Source organism: Eucyclogobius newberryi, unplaced genomic scaffold (genome assembly GCF_026437365.1).
Source record: "Eucyclogobius newberryi isolate DKJ021-1_F unplaced genomic scaffold, fEucNew1.0.hap1 SCAF_15, whole genome shotgun sequence".
NCBI classification, from domain to species: Eukaryota; Metazoa; Chordata; class Actinopteri; order Gobiiformes; family Gobiidae; genus Eucyclogobius; species Eucyclogobius newberryi.
Genome location: NW_027315779.1, coordinates 36,280,635 through 36,300,228, shown reverse-complemented (window position 1 = coordinate 36,300,228; position 19,594 = coordinate 36,280,635).

Here is a 19,594-nt window from a genome sequence, read left to right as displayed (position 1 = left end):
CATTCAGAGGTCAGGAGGGCCTTGAACCATTGCAACGTTCAGAAGTCAGGAGGGCGTTTAACCATGGCAACATTCAGAGGTCAGGAGGGCGTTGAACCACGTTAACATTCAGAGGTTAGGATTGCGTTCAATCAAGGCAACGTTCAGAGGTCAGGAGGGCGTTGAACCACATTAACATTCAGAGGTCAGGAGGGCGTTGAACCAAGGCAACATTCAGAGGTCAGGAGGGCGTTGAACCAAGGCAACATTCAGAGGTCAGGAGGGCGTTGAACCAAGGCAACATTCAGAGGTCAGGAGGGCGTTGAACCATGGCAACATTCAGTGGTCAGGAGGGCGTTAAACCACGGCAACATTCAGAGGTCAGGAGGGTGTTGAACCAAGGCAACATTCAGAGGTCAGGAGGGCGTTGAACCAAGGCAACATTCAGAGGTCAGGAGGGCGTTGAACCAAGGCAACATTAGGAGGTCAGGAGGGCGTTGAACCACGGCAACATTCAGAGGTCAGGAGGGCGTTGAACCACGGCAACATTCAGAGGTCAGGATGGCGTTGAACCACGGCAACGTTCTGAGGTCAGGAGGGCGTTGAACACCTTCAATATTCAGAGGTCAGGAGGGCTTTGAACATAGGCAACATTCAGAGGTCAGGAGGGCGTTGAACCAAGGCAACATTCAGAGGTCAGGAGGGCGTTGAAACATTGCAACATTCAGAGGTAAGGAGGGCGTTGAACCACGGCAACATTCAGAGGTCAGGAGGGCGTTGAACTATTGCTTCAATCAGAGGTCAGTAGGGCGTTGAACCATTGCAACATTCAGAGGTCAGGAGGGCGTTGAACCACGGCAACATTCAGAGGTCAGGAGGGCGTTGAACCATTGCTTCATTCAGAGATCAGGAGGGCGTTGAACCACGGCAACATTCAGAGGTAAGGAGGGCGTTCAACAGCTGCAACATTAAGAGGTCTGGATGGTGTTTAGGCACCGCAACATTCAGAGGTCAGGAGGGCATTGAACCATTGCTTCATTCAGAGGTCAGGAGGGTATTGAACCGCTGCAACATTCAGAGGTCAGGATGGCGTTGAACCACAGCAACATTCAGAGGTCAGGAGGGCGTTGAACACCTCTAATATTCAGAGGTCAGGAGGGCGTTGAGCCAAGGCAACATTCAGAGATCAGGAGGGCGTTGAACCACGGCAACATTCAGAGGTCAGGCGGGCGTGGAACCATTGCAACATTCAGAGGTCAGGCGGGCGTGGAACCATTGCAACATTCAGAGGTCAGGAAGGCGTTGAACCACGGCAACATTCAGAGGTCAGGAGGGCGTTGAACCATTGCAACATTCAGAGGTCAGGAGGGCATTGAACCACGGCAACATTTAGAGGTCAGGAGGGCGTTGAACCAAGGTAACATTCAGAGGTAAGGAGGGCGTTCAACAGCTGCAACATTAAGAGGTCTGGATGGTGTTTAGGCACCGCAACATTCAGAGGTCAGGAGGGCATTGAACCATTGCTTCATTCAGAGGTCAGGAGGGTATTGAACCGCTGCAACATTCAGAGGTCAGGATGGCGTTGAACCACAGCAACATTCAGAGGTCAGGAGGGCGTTGAACACCTCTAATATTCAGAGGTCAGGAGGGCGTTGAGCCAAGGCAACATTCAGAGATCAGGAGGGCGTTGAACCATGGCAACATTCAGAGGTCAGGCGGGCGTGGAACCATTGCAACATTCAGAGGTCAGGCGGGCGTGGAACCATTGCAACATTCAGAGGTCAGGAGGGCGTTGAACCACGGCAACATTCAGAGGTCAGGCGGGCGTGGAACCACAGCAACATTCAGAGGTCAGGAGGGCGTTGAACAATTGCAACATTCAGAAGTCAGGAGGTCGTTTAACCATAGCAACATTCAGAGGTCAGGAGGCCATTGAACCAAGGTAACATTCAGAGGTCAGGAGGGCGTTCAACAGCTGCAACATTAAGAGGTCTGGATGGCGTTTAGGCACGGCAACATTCAGAGGTCAGGAGGGCATTGAACCAGGGCAACATTCAGAGGTCAGGAGGGCGTTGAACCACGGCAACATTTAGAGGTCAGGAGGGCGTTGAACCAAGGCAATATTCAGAGGTCAGGAGGGCGTTGAACCAAGGCGACATTCAGAGATCAGGAGGGCGTTGAACCAAGGCAACATTCAGAGGTCAGGAGGGCGTTGAACCATTGCTTCATTCAGAGGTCAGGAGGGTGTTGAACCACGGCAACATTCAGAGGTCAGGAGGGCCTTGAACCATTGCAACGTTCAGAAGTCAGGAGGGCGTTTAACCATGGCAACATTCAGAGGTCAGGAGGGCGTTGAACCACGTTAACATTCAGAGGTTAGGATTGCGTTCAATCAAGGCAACGTTCAGAGGTCAGGAGGGCGTTGAACCACATTAACATTCAGAGGTCAGGAGGGCGTTGAACCAAGGCAACATTCAGAGGTCAGGAGGGCGTTGAACCAAGGCGACATTCAGAGATCAGGAGGGCGTTGAACCAAGGCAACATTCAGAGGTCAGGAGGGCGTTAAACCATTGCTTCATTCAGAGGTCAGGAGGGTGTTGAACCACGGCAACATTCAGAGGTCAGGAGGGCCTTGAACCATTGCAACGTTCAGAAGTCAGGAGGGCGTTTAACCATGGCAACATTCAGAGGTCAGGAGGGCGTTGAACCACGTTAACATTCAGAGGTTAGGATTGCGTTCAATCAAGGCAACGTTCAGAGGTCAGGAGGGCGTTGAACCACATTAACATTCAGAGGTCAGGAGGGCGTTGAACCAAGGCAACATTCAGAGGTCAGGAGGGCGTTGAACCAAGGCAACATTCAGAGGTCAGGAGGGCGTTGAACCAAGGCAACATTCAGAGGTCAGGAGGGCATTGAACCATTGCTTCATTCAGAGGTCAGGAGGGTATTGAACCACGGCAACATTCAGAGGTCAGGCGGGCGTGGAACCATTGCAACATTCAGAGGTCAGGCGGGCGTGGAACCATTGCAACATTCAGAGGTCAGGAGGGCGTTGAACCACGGCAACATTCAGAGGTCAGGCGGGCGTGGAACCACAGCAACATTCAGAGGTCAGGAGGGCGTTGAACAATTGCAACATTCAGAAGTCAGGAGGTCGTTTAACCATAGCAACATTCAGAGGTCAGGAGGGCGTTGAACCACGTTAACATTCAGAGGTCAGGAGGCCATTGAACCAAGGTAACATTCAGAGGTCAGGAGGGCGTTCAACAGCTGCAACATTAAGAGGTCTGGATGGCGTTTAGGCACGGCAACATTCAGAGGTCAGGAGGGCATTGAACCAGGGCAACATTCAGAGGTCAGGAGGGCGTTGAACCACGGCAACATTTAGAGGTCAGGAGGGCGTTGAACCAAGGCAAAATTCAGAGGTCAGGAGGGCGTTGAACCAAGGCGACATTCAGAGATCAGGAGGGCGTTGAACCAAGGCAACATTCAGAGGTCAGGAGGGCGTTAAACCATTGCTTCATTCAGAGGTCAGGAGGGTGTTGAACCACGGCAACATTCAGAGGTCAGGAGGGCCTTGAACCATTGCAACGTTCAGAAGTCAGGAGGGCGTTTAACCATGGCAACATTCAGAGGTCAGGAGGGCGTTGAACCACGTTAACATTCAGAGGTTAGGATTGCGTTCAATCAAGGCAACGTTCAGAGGTCAGGAGGGCGTTGAACCACATTAACATTCAGAGGTCAGGAGGGCGTTGAACCAAGGCAACATTCAGAGGTCAGGAGGGCGTTGAACCAAGGCAACATTCAGAGGTCAGGAGGGCGTTGAACCAAGGCAACATTCAGAGGTCAGGAGGGCGTTGAACCATGGCAACATTCAGTGGTCAGGAGGGCGTTAAACCACGGCAACATTCAGAGGTCAGGAGGGTGTTGAACCAAGGCAACATTCAGAGGTCAGGAGGGCGTTGAACCAAGGCAACATTCAGAGGTCAGGAGGGCGTTGAACCAAGGCAACATTAGGAGGTCAGGAGGGCGTTGAACCACGGCAACATTCAGAGGTCAGGAGGGCGTTGAACCACGGCAACATTCAGAGGTCAGGATGGCGTTGAACCACGGCAACGTTCTGAGGTCAGGAGGGCGTTGAACACCTTCAATATTCAGAGGTCAGGAGGGCTTTGAACATAGGCAACATTCAGAGGTCAGGAGGGCGTTGAACCAAGGCAACATTCAGAGGTCAGGAGGGCGTTGAAACATTGCAACATTCAGAGGTAAGGAGGGCGTTGAACCACGGCAACATTCAGAGGTCAGGAGGGCGTTGAACTATTGCTTCAATCAGAGGTCAGTAGGGCGTTGAACCATTGCAACATTCAGAGGTCAGGAGGGCGTTGAACCACGGCAACATTCAGAGGTCAGGAGGGCGTTGAACCATTGCTTCATTCAGAGATCAGGAGGGCGTTGAACCACGGCAACATTCAGAGGTAAGGAGGGCGTTCAACAGCTGCAACATTAAGAGGTCTGGATGGTGTTTAGGCACCGCAACATTCAGAGGTCAGGAGGGCATTGAACCATTGCTTCATTCAGAGGTCAGGAGGGTATTGAACCGCTGCAACATTCAGAGGTCAGGATGGCGTTGAACCACAGCAACATTCAGAGGTCAGGAGGGCGTTGAACACCTCTAATATTCAGAGGTCAGGAGGGCGTTGAGCCAAGGCAACATTCAGAGATCAGGAGGGCGTTGAACCACGGCAACATTCAGAGGTCAGGCGGGCGTGGAACCATTGCAACATTCAGAGGTCAGGCGGGCGTGGAACCATTGCAACATTCAGAGGTCAGGAAGGCGTTGAACCACGGCAACATTCAGAGGTCAGGAGGGCGTTGAACCATTGCAACATTCAGAGGTCAGGAGGGCATTGAACCACGGCAACATTTAGAGGTCAGGAGGGCGTTGAACCAAGGTAACATTCAGAGGTAAGGAGGGCGTTCAACAGCTGCAACATTAAGAGGTCTGGATGGTGTTTAGGCACCGCAACATTCAGAGGTCAGGAGGGCATTGAACCATTGCTTCATTCAGAGGTCAGGAGGGTATTGAACCGCTGCAACATTCAGAGGTCAGGATGGCGTTGAACCACAGCAACATTCAGAGGTCAGGAGGGCGTTGAACACCTCTAATATTCAGAGGTCAGGAGGGCGTTGAGCCAAGGCAACATTCAGAGATCAGGAGGGCGTTGAACCATGGCAACATTCAGAGGTCAGGCGGGCGTGGAACCATTGCAACATTCAGAGGTCAGGCGGGCGTGGAACCATTGCAACATTCAGAGGTCAGGAGGGCGTTGAACCACGGCAACATTCAGAGGTCAGGCGGGCGTGGAACCACAGCAACATTCAGAGGTCAGGAGGGCGTTGAACAATTGCAACATTCAGAAGTCAGGAGGTCGTTTAACCATAGCAACATTCAGAGGTCAGGAGGCCATTGAACCAAGGTAACATTCAGAGGTCAGGAGGGCGTTCAACAGCTGCAACATTAAGAGGTCTGGATGGCGTTTAGGCACGGCAACATTCAGAGGTCAGGAGGGCATTGAACCAGGGCAACATTCAGAGGTCAGGAGGGCGTTGAACCACGGCAACATTTAGAGGTCAGGAGGGCGTTGAACCAAGGCAATATTCAGAGGTCAGGAGGGCGTTGAACCAAGGCGACATTCAGAGATCAGGAGGGCGTTGAACCAAGGCAACATTCAGAGGTCAGGAGGGCGTTGAACCATTGCTTCATTCAGAGGTCAGGAGGGTGTTGAACCACGGCAACATTCAGAGGTCAGGAGGGCCTTGAACCATTGCAACGTTCAGAAGTCAGGAGGGCGTTTAACCATGGCAACATTCAGAGGTCAGGAGGGCGTTGAACCACGTTAACATTCAGAGGTTAGGATTGCGTTCAATCAAGGCAACGTTCAGAGGTCAGGAGGGCGTTGAACCACATTAACATTCAGAGGTCAGGAGGGCGTTGAACCAAGGCAACATTCAGAGGTCAGGAGGGCGTTGAACCAAGGCGACATTCAGAGATCAGGAGGGCGTTGAACCAAGGCAACATTCAGAGGTCAGGAGGGCGTTAAACCATTGCTTCATTCAGAGGTCAGGAGGGTGTTGAACCACGGCAACATTCAGAGGTCAGGAGGGCCTTGAACCATTGCAACGTTCAGAAGTCAGGAGGGCGTTTAACCATGGCAACATTCAGAGGTCAGGAGGGCGTTGAACCACGTTAACATTCAGAGGTTAGGATTGCGTTCAATCAAGGCAACGTTCAGAGGTCAGGAGGGCGTTGAACCACATTAACATTCAGAGGTCAGGAGGGCGTTGAACCAAGGCAACATTCAGAGGTCAGGAGGGCGTTGAACCAAGGCAACATTCAGAGGTCAGGAGGGCGTTGAACCAAGGCAACATTCAGAGGTCAGGAGGGCATTGAACCATTGCTTCATTCAGAGGTCAGGAGGGTATTGAACCGCTGCAACATTCAGAGGTCAGGATGGCGTTGAACCACAGCAACATTCAGAGGTCAGGAGGGCGTTGAACACCTCTAATATTCAGAGGTCAGGAGGGCGTTGAGCCAAGGCAACATTCAGAGATCAGGAGGGCGTTGAACCACGGCAACATTCAGAGGTCAGGCTGGCGTGGAACCATTGCAACATTCAGAGGTCAGGCGGGCGTGGAACCATTGCAACATTCAGAGGTCAGGAGGGCGTTGAACCACGGCAACATTCAGAGGTCAGGCGGGCGTGGAACCACAGCAACATTCAGAGGTCAGGAGGGCGTTGAACAATTGCAACATTCAGAAGTCAGGAGGTCGTTTAACCATAGCAACATTCAGAGGTCAGGAGGGCGTTGAACCACGTTAACATTCAGAGGTCAGGAGGCCATTGAACCAAGGTAACATTCAGAGGTCAGGAGGGCGTTCAACAGCTGCAACATTAAGAGGTCTGGATGGCGTTTAGGCACGGCAACATTCAGAGGTCAGGAGGGCATTGAACCAGGGCAACATTCAGAGGTCAGGAGGGCGTTGAACCACGGCAACATTTAGAGGTCAGGAGGGCGTTGAACCAAGGCAAAATTCAGAGGTCAGGAGGGCGTTGAACCAAGGCGACATTCAGAGATCAGGAGGGCGTTGAACCAAGGCAACATTCAGAGGTCAGGAGGGCGTTAAACCATTGCTTCATTCAGAGGTCAGGAGGGTGTTGAACCACGGCAACATTCAGAGGTCAGGAGGGCCTTGAACCATTGCAACGTTCAGAAGTCAGGAGGGCGTTTAACCATGGCAACATTCAGAGGTCAGGAGGGCGTTGAACCACGTTAACATTCAGAGGTTAGGATTGCGTTCAATCAAGGCAACGTTCAGAGGTCAGGAGGGCGTTGAACCACATTAACATTCAGAGGTCAGGAGGGCGTTGAACCAAGGCAACATTCAGAGGTCAGGAGGGCGTTGAACCAAGGCAACATTCAGAGGTCAGGAGGGCGTTGAACCAAGGCAACATTCAGAGGTCAGGAGGGCGTTGAACCATGGCAACATTCAGTGGTCAGGAGGGCGTTAAACCACGGCAACATTCAGAGGTCAGGAGGGTGTTGAACCAAGGCAACATTCAGAGGTCAGGAGGGCGTTGAACCAAGGCAACATTCAGAGGTCAGGAGGGCGTTGAACCAAGGCAACATTAGGAGGTCAGGAGGGCGTTGAACCACGGCAACATTCAGAGGTCAGGAGGGCGTTGAACCACGGCAACATTCAGAGGTCAGGATGGCGTTGAACCACGGCAACGTTCTGAGGTCAGGAGGGCGTTGAACACCTTCAATATTCAGAGGTCAGGAGGGCTTTGAACATAGGCAACATTCAGAGGTCAGGAGGGCGTTGAACCAAGGCAACATTCAGAGGTCAGGAGGGCGTTGAAACATTGCAACATTCAGAGGTAAGGAGGGCGTTGAACCACGGCAACATTCAGAGGTCAGGAGGGCGTTGAACTATTGCTTCAATCAGAGGTCAGTAGGGCGTTGAACCATTGCAACATTCAGAGGTCAGGAGGGCGTTGAACCACGGCAACATTCAGAGGTCAGGAGGGCGTTGAACCATTGCTTCATTCAGAGATCAGGAGGGCGTTGAACCACGGCAACATTCAGAGGTAAGGAGGGCGTTCAACAGCTGCAACATTAAGAGGTCTGGATGGTGTTTAGGCACCGCAACATTCAGAGGTCAGGAGGGCATTGAACCATTGCTTCATTCAGAGGTCAGGAGGGTATTGAACCGCTGCAACATTCAGAGGTCAGGATGGCGTTGAACCACAGCAACATTCAGAGGTCAGGAGGGCGTTGAACACCTCTAATATTCAGAGGTCAGGAGGGCGTTGAGCCAAGGCAACATTCAGAGATCAGGAGGGCGTTGAACCACGGCAACATTCAGAGGTCAGGCGGGCGTGGAACCATTGCAACATTCAGAGGTCAGGCGGGCGTGGAACCATTGCAACATTCAGAGGTCAGGAAGGCGTTGAACCACGGCAACATTCAGAGGTCAGGAGGGCGTTGAACCATTGCAACATTCAGAGGTCAGGAGGGCATTGAACCACGGCAACATTTAGAGGTCAGGAGGGCGTTGAACCAAGGTAACATTCAGAGGTAAGGAGGGCGTTCAACAGCTGCAACATTAAGAGGTCTGGATGGTGTTTAGGCACCGCAACATTCAGAGGTCAGGAGGGCATTGAACCATTGCTTCATTCAGAGGTCAGGAGGGTATTGAACCGCTGCAACATTCAGAGGTCAGGATGGCGTTGAACCACAGCAACATTCAGAGGTCAGGAGGGCGTTGAACACCTCTAATATTCAGAGGTCAGGAGGGCGTTGAGCCAAGGCAACATTCAGAGATCAGGAGGGCGTTGAACCATGGCAACATTCAGAGGTCAGGCGGGCGTGGAACCATTGCAACATTCAGAGGTCAGGCGGGCGTGGAACCATTGCAACATTCAGAGGTCAGGAGGGCGTTGAACCACGGCAACATTCAGAGGTCAGGCGGGCGTGGAACCACAGCAACATTCAGAGGTCAGGAGGGCGTTGAACAATTGCAACATTCAGAAGTCAGGAGGTCGTTTAACCATAGCAACATTCAGAGGTCAGGAGGCCATTGAACCAAGGTAACATTCAGAGGTCAGGAGGGCGTTCAACAGCTGCAACATTAAGAGGTCTGGATGGCGTTTAGGCACGGCAACATTCAGAGGTCAGGAGGGCATTGAACCAGGGCAACATTCAGAGGTCAGGAGGGCGTTGAACCACGGCAACATTTAGAGGTCAGGAGGGCGTTGAACCAAGGCAATATTCAGAGGTCAGGAGGGCGTTGAACCAAGGCGACATTCAGAGATCAGGAGGGCGTTGAACCAAGGCAACATTCAGAGGTCAGGAGGGCGTTGAACCATTGCTTCATTCAGAGGTCAGGAGGGTGTTGAACCACGGCAACATTCAGAGGTCAGGAGGGCCTTGAACCATTGCAACGTTCAGAAGTCAGGAGGGCGTTTAACCATGGCAACATTCAGAGGTCAGGAGGGCGTTGAACCACGTTAACATTCAGAGGTTAGGATTGCGTTCAATCAAGGCAACGTTCAGAGGTCAGGAGGGCGTTGAACCACATTAACATTCAGAGGTCAGGAGGGCGTTGAACCAAGGCAACATTCAGAGGTCAGGAGGGCGTTGAACCAAGGCAACATTCAGAGGTCAGGAGGGCGTTGAACCAAGGCAACATTCAGAGGTCAGGAGGGCGTTGAACCATGGCAACATTCAGTGGTCAGGAGGGCGTTAAACCACGGCAACATTCAGAGGTCAGGAGGGTGTTGAACCAAGGCAACATTCAGAGGTCAGGAGGGCGTTGAACCAAGGCAACATTCAGAGGTCAGGAGGGCGTTGAACCAAGGCAACATTAGGAGGTCAGGAGGGCGTTGAACCACGGCAACATTCAGAGGTCAGGAGGGCGTTGAACCACGGCAACATTCAGAGGTCAGGATGGCGTTGAACCACGGCAACGTTCTGAGGTCAGGAGGGCGTTGAACACCTTCAATATTCAGAGGTCAGGAGGGCTTTGAACATAGGCAACATTCAGAGGTCAGGAGGGCGTTGAACCAAGGCAACATTCAGAGGTCAGGAGGGCGTTGAAACATTGCAACATTCAGAGGTAAGGAGGGCGTTGAACCACGGCAACATTCAGAGGTCAGGAGGGCGTTGAACTATTGCTTCAATCAGAGGTCAGTAGGGCGTTGAACCATTGCAACATTCAGAGGTCAGGAGGGCGTTGAACCACGGCAACATTCAGAGGTCAGGAGGGCGTTGAACCATTGCTTCATTCAGAGATCAGGAGGGCGTTGAACCACGGCAACATTCAGAGGTCAGGAGGGCGTTGAACCATTGAAACATTCAGAAGTCAGGAGGGCGTGGAACCACGGTAACATTCAGAAGTCAGGAGGGCGTTGAACCACGGTAAAATTAAGAGGTCAGGAGGGCGTTGAACCATTGCTTCATTCAGAGGTCAGGAGGGCGTTGAACACCTCCAATATTCAGAGGTCAGGAGGGCTTTGAACATAGGCAACATTCAGAGGTCAGGAGGGCGTTGAACCAAGGCAACATTCGGAGGTCAGGAGGGCGTTGAACCATTGCAACATTCAGAGGTAAGGAGGTCGTTGAACCATTGCAACATTCAGAGGTAAGGAGGGCGTTGAACCACGGCAACATTCAGAGGTCAGGAGGGCGTTGAACTATTGCTTCAATCAGAGGTCAGTAGGGCGTTGAACCATTGCAACATTCAGAGGTCAGGAGGGCGTTGAACCACGGCAACATTCAGAGGTCAGGAGGGCGTTGAACCATTGCTTCATTCAGAGATCATTAGGGCGTTGAACCACGGCAACATTCAGAGGTCAGGAGGGCGTTGAACCATTGCAACATTCAGAAGTCAGGAGGGCGTTGAACCACGGTAAGGTTCAGAGGTCAGGAGGGCGTTGAACCATTGCTTCATTCAGAGGTCAGTAGGGCATTGAACCATTGCAACACTCAGAGGTTAGGATTGCGTTCAATCAAGGCAACGTTCAGAGGTCAGGAGGGCGTTGAACCACATTAAGATTCAGAGGTCAGGAGGGCGTTGAACCAAGGCAACATTCAGAGGTCAGGAGGGCGTTGAACCAAGGCAACATTCAGAGGTCAGGAGGGCGTTGAACCAAGGCAACATTCAGAGGTCAGGAGGGCGTTGAACCATGGCAACATTCAGAGGTCAGGAGGGCGTTAAACCACGGCAACATTCAGAGGTCAGGAGGGTGTTGAACCAAGGCAACATTCAGAGGTCAGGAGGGCGTTGAACCAAGGCAACATTCAGAGGTCAGGAGGGCGTTGAACCAAGGCAACATTAGGAGGTCAGGAGGGCGTTGAACCACGGTAAAATTCAGAGGTCAGGAGGGCGTTGAACCATTGCTTCATTCAGAGGTCAGTAGGGCATTGAACCATTGCAACACTCAGAGGTTAGGATTGCGTTCAATCAAGGCAACGTTCAGAGGTCAGGAGGGCGTTGAACCACATTAAGATTCAGAGGTCAGGAGGGCGTTGAACCAAGGCAACATTCAGAGGTCAGGAGGGCGTTGAACCAAGGCAACATTCAGAGGTCAGGAGGGCGTTGAACCAAGGCAACATTCAGAGGTCAGGAGGGCGTTGAACCATGGCAACATTCAGAGGTCAGGAGGGCGTTAAACCACGGCAACATTCAGAGGTCAGGAGGGTGTTGAACCAAGGCAACATTCAGAGGTCAGGAGGGCGTTGAACCGAGGCAACATTCAGAGGTCAGGAGGGCGTTGAACCAAGGCAACATTAGGAGGTCAGGAGGGCGTTGAACCACGGCAACATTCAGAGGTCAGGAGGGCGTTGAACCACGGCAACATTCAGAGGTCAGGATGGCGTTGAACCACGGCAACGTTCTGAGGTCAGGAGGGCGTTGAACACCTCCAATATTCAGAGGTCAGGAGGGTTTTGAACATAGGCAACATTCAGAGGTCAGGAGGGCGTTGAACCAAGGCAACATTCGGAGGTCAGGAGGGCGTTGAACCATTGCAACATTCAGAGGTAAGGAGGGCGTTGAACCACGGCAACATTCAGAGGTCAGGAGGGCGTTGAACTATTCCTTCAATCAGAGGTCAGTAGGGCGTTGAACCATTGCAACATTCAGAGGTGAACCACATTAAGATTCAGAGGTCAGGAGGGCGTTGAACCAAGGCAACATTCAGAGGTCAGGAGGGCGTTGAACCAAGGCAACATTCAGAGGTCAGGAGGGCGTTGAACCAAGGCAACATTCAGAGGTCAGGAGGGCATTGAACCATGGCAACATTCAGAGGTCAGGAGGGCGTTAAACCACGGCAACATTCAGAGGTCAGGAGGGTGTTGAACCAAGGCAACATTCAGAGGTCAGGAGGGCGTTGAACCAAGGCAACATTCAGAGGTCAGGAGGGCGTTGAACCAAGGCAACATTAGGAGGTCAGGAGGGCGTTGAACCACGGCAACATTCAGAGGTCAGGAGGGCGTTGAACCACGGCAACATTCAGAGGTCAGGATGGCGTTGAACCACGGCAACATTCAGAGGTCAGGAGGGTTTTGAACATAGGCAACATTCAGAGGTCAGGAGGGCGTTGAACCAAGGCAACATTCGGAGGTCAGGAGGGCGTTGAACCATTGCAACATTCAGAGGTAAGGAGGGCGTTGAACCACGGCAACATTCAGAGGTCAGGAGGGCGTTGAACTATTGCTTCAATCAGAGGTCAGTAGGGCGTTTAACCATTGCAACATTCAGAGGTCAGGAGGGCGTTGAACCACGGCAACATTCAGAGGTCAGGAGGGCGTTGAACCATTATTTCATTTAGAGATCAGGAGGGCGTTGAACCACGGCAACATTCAGAGGTCAGGAGGGCGTTGAACCATTGCAACATTCAGAAGTCAGGAGGGCGTGGAACCACGGTAACGTTCAGAAGTCAGGAGGGCGTTGAACCACGGTAAAATTCAGAGGTCAGGAGGGCGTTGAACCATTGCTTCATTCAGAGGTCAGGAGGGCGTTGAACCATTGCAACACTCAGAGGTCAGGAGGGCGTTGAATCACGGAAACATTCAGAGGTCAGGAGGGCGTTGAACCATGGCAACATTCAGAGGTCAGGAGGGCGTTGAACCACGGCAACATTCAGAGGTTAGGTGGGCGTAGAACCACGGCAACATTCAGAGGTCAGGAGGACGTTGAACCACGGCAACATTCAGAGGTCAGGAGGGCATTGAACCATTGCTTCATTCAGAAGTCAGGAGGGCGTAGAACCACGGCAACATTCAGAGGTCAGGAGGGTGTTGAACCATTGCAACATTTAGTGGTCAGGAGGGCGTTGAACCACAACAATGTTCAGAGGTCAGGAGGGCGTTGAACCATTGAAACATTCAGAAGTCAGGAGGGCGTGGAACCACGGTAACATTCAGAAGTCAGGAGGGCGTTGAACCACGGTAAAATTAAGAGGTCAGGAGTGCGTTGAACCATTGCTTCATTCAGAGGTCAGGAGGGCGTTGAACACCTCCAATATTCAGAGGTCAGGAGGGCTTTGAACATAGGCAACATTCAGAGGTCAGGAGGGCGTTGAACCAAGGCAACATTCGGAGGTCAGGAGGGCGTTGAACCATTGCAACATTCAGAGGTAAGGAGGTCGTTGAACCATTGCAACATTCAGAGGTAAGGAGGGCGTTGAACCACGGCAACATTCAGAGGTCAGTAGGGCGTTGAACTATTGCTTCAATCAGAGGTCAGTAGGGCGTTGAACCATTGCAACATTCAGAGGTCAGGAGGGCGTTGAACCACGGCAACATTCAGAGGTCAGGAGGGCGTTGAACCATTGCTTCATTCAGAGATCATTAGGGCGTTGAACCACGGCAACATTCAGAGGTCAGGAGGGCGTTGAACCATTGCAACATTCAGAAGTCAGGAGGGCGTTGAACCACGGTAAGGTTCAGAGGTCAGGAGGGCGTTGAACCATTGCTTCATTCAGAGGTCAGTAGGGCATTGAACCATTGCAACACTCAGAGGTTAGGATTGCGTTCAATCAAGGCAACGTTCAGAGGTCAGGAGGGCGTTGAACCACATTAAGATTCAGAGGTCAGGAGGGCGTTGAACCAAGGCAACATTCAGAGGTCAGGAGGGCGTTGAACCAAGGCAACATTCAGAGGTCAGGAGGGCGTTGAACCAAGGCAACATTCAGAGGTCAGGAGGGCGTTGAACCATGGCAACATTCAGAGGTCAGGAGGGCGTTAAACCACGGCAACATTCAGAGGTCAGGAGGGTGTTGAACCAAGGCAACATTCAGAGGTCAGGAGGGCGTTGAACCAAGGCAACATTCAGAGGTCAGGAGGGCGTTGAACCAAGGCAACATTAGGAGGTCAGGAGGGCGTTGAACCACGGTAAAATTCAGAGGTCAGGAGGGCGTTGAACCATTGCTTCATTCAGAGGTCAGTAGGGCATTGAACCATTGCAACACTCAGAGGTTAGGATTGCGTTCAATCAAGGCAACGTTCAGAGGTCAGGAGGGCGTTGAACCACATTAAGATTCAGAGGTCAGGAGGGCGTTGAACCAAGGCAACATTCAGAGGTCAGGAGGGCGTTGAACCAAGGCAACATTCAGAGGTCAGGAGGGCGTTGAACCAAGGCAACATTCAGAGGTCAGGAGGGCGTTGAACCATGGCAACATTCAGAGGTCAGGAGGGCGTTAAACCACGGCAACATTCAGAGGTCAGGAGGGTGTTGAACCAAGGCAACATTCACAGGTCAGGAGGGCGTTGAACCGAGGCAACATTCAGAGGTCAGGAGGGCGTTGAACCAAGGCAACATTAGGAGGTCAGGAGGGCGTTGAACCACGGCAACATTCAGGGGTCAGGAGGGCGTTGAACCACGGCAACATTCAGAGGTCAGGATGGCGTTGAACCACGGCAACGTTCTGAGGTCAGGAGGGCGTTGAACACCTCCAATATTCAGAGGTCAGGAGGGTTTTGAACATAGGCAACATTCAGAGGTCAGGAGGGCGTTGAACCAAGGCAACATTCGGAGGTCAGGAGGGCGTTGAACCATTGCAACATTCAGAGGTAAGGAGGGCGTTGAACCACGGCAACATTCAGAGGTCAGGAGGGCGTTGAACTATTCCTTCAATCAGAGGTCAGTAGGGCGTTGAACCATTGCAACATTCAGAGGTGAACTACATTAAGATTCAGAGGTCAGGAGGGCGTTGAACCAAGGCAACATTCAGAGGTCAGGAGGGCGTTGAACCAAGGCAACATTCAGAGGTCAGGAGGGCGTTGAACCAAGGCAACATTCAGAGGTCAGGAGGGCATTGAACCATGGCAACATTCAGAGGTCAGGAGGGCGTTAAACCACGGCAACATTCAGAGGTCAGGAGGGTGTTGAACCAAGGCAACATTCAGAGGTTAGGTGGGCGTAGAACCACGGCAACATTCAGAGGTCAGGAGGACGTTGAACCACGGCAACATTCAGAGGTCAGGAGGGTGTTGAACCATTGCAACATTTAGTGGTCAGGAGGGCGTTGAACCACAACAATGTTCAGAGGTCAGGAGGGCGTTGAACCATTGAAACATTCAGAAGTCAGGAGGGCGTGGAACCACGGTAACATTCAGAAGTCAGGAGGGCGTTGAACCACGGTAAAATTAAGAGGTCAGGAGGGCGTTGAACCATTGCTTCATTCAGAGGTCAGGAGGGCGTTGAACACCTCCAATATTCAGAGGTCAGGAGGGCTTTGAACATAGGCAACATTCAGAGGTCAGGAGGGCGTTGAACCAAGGCAACATTCGGAGGTCAGGAGGGCGTTGAACCATTGCAACATTCAGAGGTAAGGAGGTCGTTGAACCATTGCAACATTCAGAGGTAAGGAGGGCGTTGAACCACGGCAACATTCAGAGGTCAGTAGGGCGTTGAACTATTGCTTCAATCAGAGGTCAGTAGGGCGTTGAACCATTGCAACATTCAGAGGTCAGGAGGGCGTTGAACCACGGCAACATTCAGAGGTCAGGAGGGCGTTGAACCATTGCTTCATTCAGAGATCATTAGGGCGTTGAACCACGGCAACATTCAGAGGTCAGGAGGGCGTTGAACCATTGCAACATTCAGAAGTCAGGAGGGCGTTGAACCACGGTAAGGTTCAGAGGTCAGGAGGGCGTTGAACCATTGCTTCATTCAGAGGTCAGTAGGGCATTGAACCATTGCAACACTCAGAGGTTAGGATTGCGTTCAATCAAGGCAACGTTCAGAGGTCAGGAGGGCGTTGAACCACATTAAGATTCAGAGGTCAGGAGGGCGTTGAACCAAGGCAACATTCAGAGGTCAGGAGGGCGTTGAACCAAGGCAACATTCAGAGGTCAGGAGGGCGTTGAACCAAGGCAACATTCAGAGGTCAGGAGGGCGTTGAACCATGGCAACATTCAGAGGTCAGGAGGGCGTTAAACCACGGCAACATTCAGAGGTCAGGAGGGTGTTGAACCAAGGCAACATTCAGAGGTCAGGAGGGCGTTGAACCAAGGCAACATTCAGAGGTCAGGAGGGCGTTGAACCAAGGCAACATTAGGAGGTCAGGAGGGCGTTGAACCACGGTAAAATTCAGAGGTCAGGAGGGCGTTGAACCATTGCTTCATTCAGAGGTCAGTAGGGCATTGAACCATTGCAACACTCAGAGGTTAGGATTGCGTTCAATCAAGGCAACGTTCAGAGGTCAGGAGGGCGTTGAACCACATTAAGATTCAGAGGTCAGGAGGGCGTTGAACCAAGGCAACATTCAGAGGTCAGGAGGGCGTTGAACCAAGGCAACATTCAGAGGTCAGGAGGGCGTTGAACCAAGGCAACATTCAGAGGTCAGGAGGGCGTTGAACCATGGCAACATTCAGAGGTCAGGAGGGCGTTAAACCACGGCAACATTCAGAGGTCAGGAGGGTGTTGAACCAAGGCAACATTCACAGGTCAGGAGGGCGTTGAACCGAGGCAACATTCAGAGGTCAGGAGGGCGTTGAACCAAGGCAACATTAGGAGGTCAGGAGGGCGTTGAACCACGGCAACATTCAGGGGTCAGGAGGGCGTTGAACCACGGCAACATTCAGAGGTCAGGATGGCGTTGAACCACGGCAACGTTCTGAGGTCAGGAGGGCGTTGAACACCTCCAATATTCAGAGGTCAGGAGGGTTTTGAACATAGGCAACATTCAGAGGTCAGGAGGGCGTTGAACCAAGGCAACATTCGGAGGTCAGGAGGGCGTTGAACCATTGCAACATTCAGAGGTAAGGAGGGCGTTGAACCACGGCAACATTCAGAGGTCAGGAGGGCGTTGAACTATTCCTTCAATCAGAGGTCAGTAGGGCGTTGAACCATTGCAACATTCAGAGGTGAACTACATTAAGATTCAGAGGTCAGGAGGGCGTTGAACCAAGGCAACATTCAGAGGTCAGGAGGGCGTTGAACCAAGGCAACATTCAGAGGTCAGGAGGGCGTTGAACCAAGGCAACATTCAGAGGTCAGGAGGGCATTGAACCATGGCAACATTCAGAGGTCAGGAGGGCGTTAAACCACGGCAACATTCAGAGGTCAGGAGGGTGTTGAACCAAGGCAACATTCAGAGGTCAGGAGGGCGTTGAACCAAGGCAACATTCAGAGGTCAGGAGGGCGTTGAACCAAGGCAACATTAGGAGGTCAGGAGGGCGTTGAACCACGGCAACATTCAGAGGTCAGGAGGGCGTTGAACCACGGCAACATTCAGAGGTCAGGATGGCGTTGAACCACGGCAACATTCAGAGGTCAGGAGGGTTTTGAACATAGGCAACATTCAGAGGTCAGGAGGGCGTTGAACCAAGGCAACATTCGGAGGTCAGGAGGGCGTTGAACCATTGCAACATTCAGAGGTAAGGAGGGCGTTGAACCACGGCAACATTCAGAGGTCAGGAGGGCGTTGAACTATTGCTTCAATCAGAGGTCAGTAGGGCGTTTAACCATTGCAACATTCAGAGGTCAGGAGGGCGTTGAACCACGGCAACATTAGGAGGTCAGGAGGGCGTTGAACCATTATTTCATTTAGAGATCAGGAGGGCGTTGAACCACGGCAACATTCAGAGGTCAGGAGGGCGTTGAACCATTGCAACATTCAGAAGTCAGGAGGGCGTGGAACCACGGTAACGTTCAGAAGTCAGGAGGGCGTTGAACCACGGTAAAATTCAGAGGTCAGGAGGGCGTTGAACCATTGCTTCATTCAGAGGTCAGGAGGGCGTTGAACCATTGCAACACTCAGAGGTCAGGAGGGCGTTGAATCACGGAAACATTCAGAGGTCAGGAGGGCGTTGAACCATGGCAACATTCAGAGGTCAGGAGGGCGTTGAACCACGGCAACATTCAGAGGTTAGGTGGGCGTAGAACCACGGCAACATTCAGAGGTCAGGAGGACGTTGAACCACGGCAACATTCAGAGGTCAGGAGGGCATTGAACCATTGCTTCATTCAGAAGTCAGGAGGGCGTAGAACCACGGCAACATTCAGAGGTCAGGAGGGTGTTGAACCATTGCAACATTTAGTGGTCAGGAGGGCGTTGAACCACAACAATGTTCAGAGGTCAGGAGGGCGATGAACACCTCCAATATTCAGAGGTCAGGAGGGCTTTGAACATAGGCAACATTCAGAGGTCAGCAGGGCGTTGAACCAAGGCAACATTCAGAGGTCAGGAGGGCGTTGAACCATGGCAACATTCAGTGGTCAGGAGGGCGTTAAACCACGGCAACATTCAGAGGTCAGGAGGGTGTTGAACCAAGGCAACATTCAGAGGTCAGGAGGGCGTTGAACCAAGGCAATATTCAGAGGTCAGGAGGGCGTTGAACCAAGGCGACATTCAGAGATCAGGAGGGCGTTGAACCAAGGCAACATTCAGAGGTCAGGAGGGCGTTGAACCATTGCTTCATTCAGAGGTCAGGAGGGTGTTGAACCACGGCAACATTCAGAGGTCAGGAGGGCCTTGAACCATTGCAACGTTCAGAAGTCAGGAGGGCGTTTAACCATGGCAACATTCAGAGGTCAGGAGGGCGTTGAACCACGTTAACATTCAGAGGTTAGGATTGCGTTCAATCAAGGCAACGTTCAGAGGTCAGGAGGGCGTTGAACCACATTAACATTCAGAGGTCAGGAGGGCGTTGAACCAAGGCAACATTCAGAGGTCAGGAGGGCGTTGAACCAAGGCAACATTCAGAGGTCAGGAGGGCGTTGAACCAAGGCAACATTCAGAGGTCAGGAGGGCGTTGAACCATGGCAACATTCAGTGGTCAGGAGGGCGTTAAACCACGGCAACATTCAGAGGTCAGGAGGGTGTTGAAGCAAGGCAACATTCAGAGGTCAGGAGGGCGTTGAACCAAGGCAACATTCAGAGGTCAGGAGGGCGTTGAACCAAGGCAACATTAGGAGGTCAGGAGGGCGTTGAACCACGGCAACATTCAGAGGTCAGGAGGGCGTTGAACCACGGCAACATTCAGAGGTCAGGATGGCGTTGAACCACGGCAACGTTCTGAGGTCAGGAGGGCGTTGAACACC